At 50.7% G+C, this 7,035-nt stretch overlaps 1 pseudogene across 1 annotated transcript; it reads left to right on the top strand.

Moving 5' to 3' along the window:
- The first annotated feature begins 1,571 nt into the window (after positions 1 to 1,571).
- Positions 1,572 to 6,784, top strand: LOC309621261 (CDK5 and ABL1 enzyme substrate 2-like; annotated as a pseudogene). Its single transcript has 4 exons — positions 1,572 to 1,581; positions 4,254 to 5,415; positions 6,267 to 6,410; positions 6,655 to 6,784. The product of its transcript is annotated as a CDK5 and ABL1 enzyme substrate 2-like (transcript).
- Positions 6,785 to 7,035: the final 251 nt, after the last annotated feature.

Here is a 7,035-nt window from a genome sequence, read left to right as displayed (position 1 = left end):
TCACCCCATCACCATGGAGGGAGTCAGGTTCCTGATGCAGCGTGGCCTCCTCAGAATGCCTCTGAAAACACAGCATACACAACACAGATGAATTAAATACAAACTCCTCTGCAGAGACTTAAATCTTTTGAACAAGTAATCAATAAATCTGAAGTATCCTAAAATGAAATTTCATAAGCACTGACTGGGTTGGGATTTAAACAAATGCTTTTGATCTGCCTCAAACCAGGCTGAATGCTTCCCTCTGCATGGGTCTTCTTCCCAGTGATGCACATTCATAACAATCCCAAGTTCTAGCCACTATTTTAAAAAAGCATCTAATTAGCTTTGATGTGCCAGCATTCAGTTAAATGATGTAACTAAAGAGTCCTTTGGGAAACTAACAAAGTGTGAATTGTTCAAAATTTTTGAGAGTATGAATTATTAAAAATTAGTCAAAAATTACATCTTCCATCCAGTCTCCCAAACTAGAAACCTTGGTTTTGACAAACCTGCACATCCTAAATCCAGTCAGTCGCCAAAACCAATCATCTCTAACTCAGACAGGCCTCTAGAATTAGACTATCATTCACCACAATTGCTTGCGCTCTCGGACCTAGTTGGAACGATTTCAGTACTCTCTACCTTGATTGCCAGTCTCCTGCATCCACCTCTCACCATGCAGTGAGACCTCACCAAAAGCAAAAACAAGCACTCCCTTCTCTTGCCAGGAAAATCCTTGTAGATCTCCAGTGATTCTGAGATGGAATTCTGGGTCCTGGTCTGGCCTGTGACGATGCCCTCACGGATAGCCATCTGCCCACACATCTCCTCTCGTCCTTCTCAAGTCCCCCTTTGTTCCTGCCAACCTGGATACCTCCCCGTTTCCTGGATGTGCCAGGATCCATCAGAGCCTCTGGGGCAGAATGAGTTTTTCTCTCAAAGACAGCTCAGCTTTCCACCTGACAAACTCCTACTTAACCTTCCAGTGCCGCTTTGAATGCCCGCTCTCTATGGGGGGCTTCTCCCCCTTTCCTTCCCCAGGCAGTTGAGTGCATCATCGTCTGTGTTCCCGCAGCACGTTTAGCATCTGTACCAGCATTTCCTCTGTGTGAGTATTCACTGTGCTGCCCTCTCCCCAGCGATAACATGATCTCCCCTAAGACATGAACCATGTACAATTCCAAGGCTGGTATGAATGTTAACATTGACTGAATCCTTTACTGCATGTTAGCTTCATCATGATCTAACACAAAGTACATGAAATTAAAGCCAGGCAACTCCTGGGTTTAAATCATAAATCCTAGCACCGTCTTCTTCTAGAAACTTAGCTGTGGAGCTTTGTGCTTCCTCACCTGTAAACTAGTAACACAACCAGCTCATGGAAGGGTGGGGAGGGAGGGAGGGAGAACTAAGGAAGATTAAATGAGAAAATACATGAACACTGCCAGGAAACTTCCGGGTATGAATATATGCATCAACAATAACAAAGATAAAAAGGCCCTGGCACCCTCTCTGTGCTGGCATGTGGTCAACCATCTCCCCATCTAACCACTAGTACAAAGGCCCACGGAGGACACAGGAGCTGACCGATGCCACAGGGTAAGTGCCAGCAAAGCCAAGACTCAAGCCCAGTTGGGGATCTAACCATAAGCTCCAAACATTACTTCACTTACCTAAGTACCCAATAGTTGATCTGATCCTCATCAAAATTCCTTTTACTTTCCTCATTTTATGGATGAAAAAACTGAGCCTCAAATAAATAACTTGCCGCAAATCATACATAGAATTACAGGGTAAACAAGCTAGGATTCAAATCCAGTGTGTCTAAATTCAAAACACTTCAGTCAAAATCACATGGGCTATCATCGATATAAAAGGTGCAGACATACTATAAAACAGAAGACTGGCATGAACCTCAGGAACAGCACCTGTGTGGCGGTGATTCAAAATGAAGCCAGATTCCCCCTGGTTAAGGTGATCAAGACAGACAGGCTGATAGATAGATGATTGATAGATGGATGGATAGATGACTGATAGATGGTTGATAGATAGATGATTGATGGATGGATGGATAGATAGATGATTGATGGATGGATAGGTCAATGATAGATAGATAGATAGACAGATAGATAGATACATAGATACCTAGATACATAGATCAGTTCATCTTAAGAAGGAAGCTTCACAAGTCACAGTACATCCCGGGGAATCTTCTTTCACATGGGAAGTAATAAGAAGATATCACAATATTTTATGTGGTTTATTTTCCAAATATTGAAGGGAGACCGGAGTTGTGATGGGTAAAGAACAGGAAGAAGAAAAACAGGCACATATGGACGTTTTGTTATTTACTATCATCTCTTGATCTCAGCCAGGGTTCATTTCCATCGTCTCCAAACCTCTCTCTCAATCGCGCACACACAGAGGAGAAGGGGTGTGGTCAGAAGCAGAGCACAGATGTAACCAACCCACAAGGATGAGATCTTTACCCTGCCTCATAAACACTGAGCTCCACACGGGGAGCCAAGCAGACTCCAGGTTCCATTTGCATGATCCACCTCCGTAAAGATCTGAAGGCAAACCTTGGCTGGAAACCAGAACATATCATTTTTTTCTTTTTTTTAAATTAATTTTTATTGGAGTACAGTTGATTTACAATGTTGTGTTAGTTTCAGGTGTACAGCAAAGTGAATCAGTTATACGTATACATATATCCAATCTTTTTTAGATTCTTTTCCCATTTAGGTCATTACAGGGTATTGAGTAGAGTTCCCTGTGCTATACAGTATATATACAATGGAATATTACTCAGCCATAAAAAAGAATGAAATAATGCCGCTTGCAGAACATATCATTTTCATTAAGGTTTTAGATTTAGCAAAGGTCAAAAGCAGGGCCCAAACTCCCCAAGATCAACACACTGTGACACTGCCCAGAAGCAGTTCTGATAGCTCTTGAACCACAAGTTTATGTTCCTTCTTAAGTTGAAATGATACAGTGCTGCCTGGTGGTGCTACCCCTTCTGGAAAGTGACAGGCTCTTATGCCAAGCAACTCTGCTCTACCTCGTCTTAACCCCCATCCCCACATTAGGGAAAGTCAAGAACCAGAAAGGGTGTGCACACTCCCTTCAAGCAAGTACCTCCATCTTCAAGCAAGAGTCTGTTCTGCAAAAGCCTCTTTGGACCACCCCAACTCAATGTAGGGCTCCCCTGCCTGTGCCCAGAACGAACTTCTGTGCTGTCAGTGGTTGGATCCAGCTCTGCCTCTGCAAAACCAGTGACATGACAGAAACACCACGCTTTGAGGCTTCCACATAAATCATGGGCTCTGTGTGTTTATTTTTTGAAACGCAAATACAAACAACACGAAACAAAAAACTAGACATGGGAGGTTTGCTGGATTTCTTATGAACTTTTGGTTGTGGAGAAGAGGCATGAAATTGGGATCTTACAGCATCTACGAACAGCAGTCAGGAGGCTCCACCCAATTATCTAATAGGTCGAACAACACACTGGACTGCAGATATTAGGAATTTGTATTCTTTACTCTGTGCCATACATCCCAAGGTCAGGGACTGGTACATCACAACAGACTTATCCCTGTTGTCAAGGACATGTGGAAGGGTTCCTGAACCAGCAATTTAGAGAGGAATGTCTGGTCCCCCTTTCTTGGTAGGTCAAGCTGGCTGGACCAAAGTGCTCAGCTAACAGTGGTGCTTGCCTCAAACTTGCAGAGGAGAAGTCTCCTATCAGAGTTAATCTGGAATGGAAGAAGCTACCTGGAAGTGGAAGAAAGCCAGATCCTGAGGTCAAAGAGGAAAATAACACAGTGCAGGGGGGTGTTATTGGGGCAGGCTGGGTAGATAAATAGCCAGATTACCATAAGGCAAGTTGCTATGTGCTGTAACAGAAGATCCAGGAGGAGAAAGTGAGGAACACTGGAGAGGATGGAAGTGGGCTGATTCGAGAAGTCTTCGCTTAAGAAGTGATACTGGAATACTACTCAGCCATTTAAAAAAAATGAAATAACGCCATTTGCAGCAACATGGATGGACCTAAGTGAAGTCAGTCAGACAGAGAAAGACAAATATATGATATCACATACACATGGCATATAAAAAAAATGATGCAAATGAAACTTATTTACAAAGCAGAAATAGACTCACAGACATAGAAAACAAACTTATGCTTACCAAAGGGGAAAGGGGGGGAGGGATAACTTAGGAGTTTGGGGTTAACAGATACAAACTACTATATGTAAAATCGATAGCCGCCCGTGCCCCCGGCCTGGGCCTGGACGGGTAGCGCCAGAGAAGGCGAATCGCCTCCCAGCGCTGCTCGTTCAAGGTTCTGGAGATGCCGCTGGATGTGTCTCGGTCCAAAGAACCACACATGTATCCGGATCCCGAGACACAAAGGCCTGAAGGAGACCCACTTCACCAAGAACATGAGGCAGTAGGACACCAAGCACAGCAGGATTGTGCTGATCTGCGCCCAGCCGTCCCTGTGTGCAGCCTTCTCGGCCCAGACCCGTGGAGAAGGCCTGCGGGCCAGTGGCCTGAGGGTGGACAGCCAGAAGCAGAGGATCCATCCGGCGGTGTGTGTCCGTGTCTTCCGAGATCGTCTTCCCGTTGGAAGGCGTTGAGTTGGGGGCGGATGGCAAGGTCGCGTCTTACGCCAAGTTCCTGTACCCACCAACGCCCTGGTCAAGTTCAAGCCGGACCGCCCGGCCCAGCGGCCCCGCCCTCTGCTGGGGTCCAGATGTAACCCTGTCCCGCCCAGGGCGGCGCCGGCCGGCTCGGAACGAGGGGCCGCCGAGGGGGACGGGGTACCTGGAGTACCGCCCCGCCTCCTGACGACCCGCAGCGGCCCCGCGGCCAGCACGAGCGCGTCCTCGTCCTCGTGTCCTGCACGCCCGCGGTGTTAGAGCAGGTGAAGCCCTCCGACCTGGAGAAGCACGTGAACGGGACCTTCCGGGAGCAGTTCCCGCACATCCAGCTGACGCGGAGCAAAATCAGGAGTTTCAGACGAGAGATGCGGCACCTGTCCGAGGAGTGCGGTTTGGAGCCCGGGACGGTGTCGGCGGCCTCCATGAACTTGGAGAAGCTGGTCCTGCAGGGCGAGCCCAACAAACAGAACCCAAACCGTGCCGGGCGCCTGCGCGCTGCTGGCCGCCGAGATCAACAGCGACCTCGCCAGAACCACGTGAAGCAACTCACGGACACGTCAGAAGAAAGGTTTCCATTCCACAGCCGGGATCCAATTGAGTTTGAGTTCACGGTGCTCGTGGCCTTGGAACTTGGTCTCCACCCTCCCGAGAACCAGCTGTCACCTCATTACGGACGCCTCCCCCCGCAGTTCCAGCCAGGCCTCTGGGCGCTCCTGGCGCTCCTGGCGCCTCGTGGGCCCGCGGGCGCGTTTCCAGGCACTGGGTGCGGACGCGCGGCCCGCCCTTGCTTCCTTGGAGGGACACGGCTTCCATTCCAAAGCACACCACCCCGCCACGGTATTTCTGAGAGCCCTCCTGCGTTCCTCCGTGAACACAACCTGGGGGGTTGGTATTGTTTCTTCTGTTCCTGTGCCTGCGACTGGCCTGGCGCCAGGACCTAGGATGCGCGGTGGTGAATCCTGACCTTACAGCGTTTCTCCTCTGCATCACCCAGCCTTCCGCTACCGTCGCAGCCTCCGATAGCATCTGGTAGAGACCTGGGATCCAGCGCTCACTGCACGCGCTGGATTGCAGGAGTGAACCTGCTGGCGCGTTCATCTCGGCTACTTGGGGTTTTCGGACGTGGAGACCGCACTGTGGAGCCCCACCTCTCCCCGCCTCCTCGGCCGGCTCCCTCCCTCCCCCCAGCCCCGTGTCCGCCCACTTCCCCGCATCCGCATGCAGAGCTCTGGCGTCAGCCTAAACCCAGGAGAGCAGACCCCCGGTTGGTTTTGGTCTCATTTTTCACCCTCGGGCCTCTATTCCTCCGAGGATCGCGTCACTGTGAAGTCCTGATGCCCCGGGGTCACACACCCCAACAGGCCTCTGGGCACAGAACTAGCCCACCCCACGCAGGGATCCGTCTCCCCAGAAAAATCCCCCTTGCCCGCGACACTTGGGACCTTTAGGATGACTGGATTGCTGGCTCTTGATTTTCCTAAGCAATATTGTGGAGAAACCGTGTTTACTGTCGTGTAGGATTTGGTTGTGGGTCTTTGTTTCCTAAGGGAACAGAAACTGGTTAAACAGCGGCGTCTGCTGAAGCTGTGACTTAAACCACGCTTGACCCTCCAGCGGGGAGGAGACTGACCACTTCACAGCCCTGCCTCCCCGCAAGGGTGAGGCAGCCTTCTTCCAGCAGGAAGTGGGAGCCGCCTTGGCCGGAGGAGCCGCCACACCAAGCCGACCCCAAGGGCTGGTCGTTGTCCTTCTGGGCAGGTCTGTGCCCAGCACGCCAGCTTCTCCACGCACATGTGGCCCAGTTCCTCCGCTTGCTGCCCCACCGGCAACACTGAAGACCGTGGGCTGGAGCTTCTCTTTCACGAGTCAGCTGCTCTCAAAAAGTACCAGGTTGGCTGGGCCGTTAAGCTGCTTCCCTACTGCTGTCCCATGAACCGTCACTAGAGGGGCTCCAGGACAGCCCCACCCTGCATCCTTCCCGTGTGCACTGGTGCTTTTGCAGAAAGGAGACACCAGCCCTCGTCAGCGTGCTCAACCACCAGCAACTCGGGGAGACCCCAGCAGGGAAGCAGGACGGCCGCTCCCACCCTGCTGGCTGCTGTGGCTTCTTCCTCATCACTCACTTGGGCTAAGGGGTGGGGCGACTGCAGGATGGAGCGCGAAGCCCAAGTTTGTACGCGGCCTTATTTATTGAGGAGTGCCTCTGCCCTGTCCTCCCCAAGACGGCCCCCAAAGCCCACGTGCACCAAGGGGGGCTTGAAGGATGAAGCTGCTAGACCCCAGGCAGCTCTTCTGAAAAGCGACCTGTCCCGCTACCACAGCGTCTCAAGGACACTCCTGTTGCAGGCACCGCAAGGGACCGACTTCCAAATGTATGTCCTGG

This window comes from Balaenoptera borealis (assembly GCF_965194805.1).
Source record: "Balaenoptera borealis genome assembly, contig: HAP1_SCAFFOLD_81, whole genome shotgun sequence".
Classification (NCBI taxonomy): domain Eukaryota; kingdom Metazoa; phylum Chordata; class Mammalia; order Artiodactyla; family Balaenopteridae; genus Balaenoptera; species Balaenoptera borealis.
The sequence above is the reverse complement of the archived record's forward strand: the minus strand, read 5'-3'. Positions and strand labels throughout refer to the sequence as shown.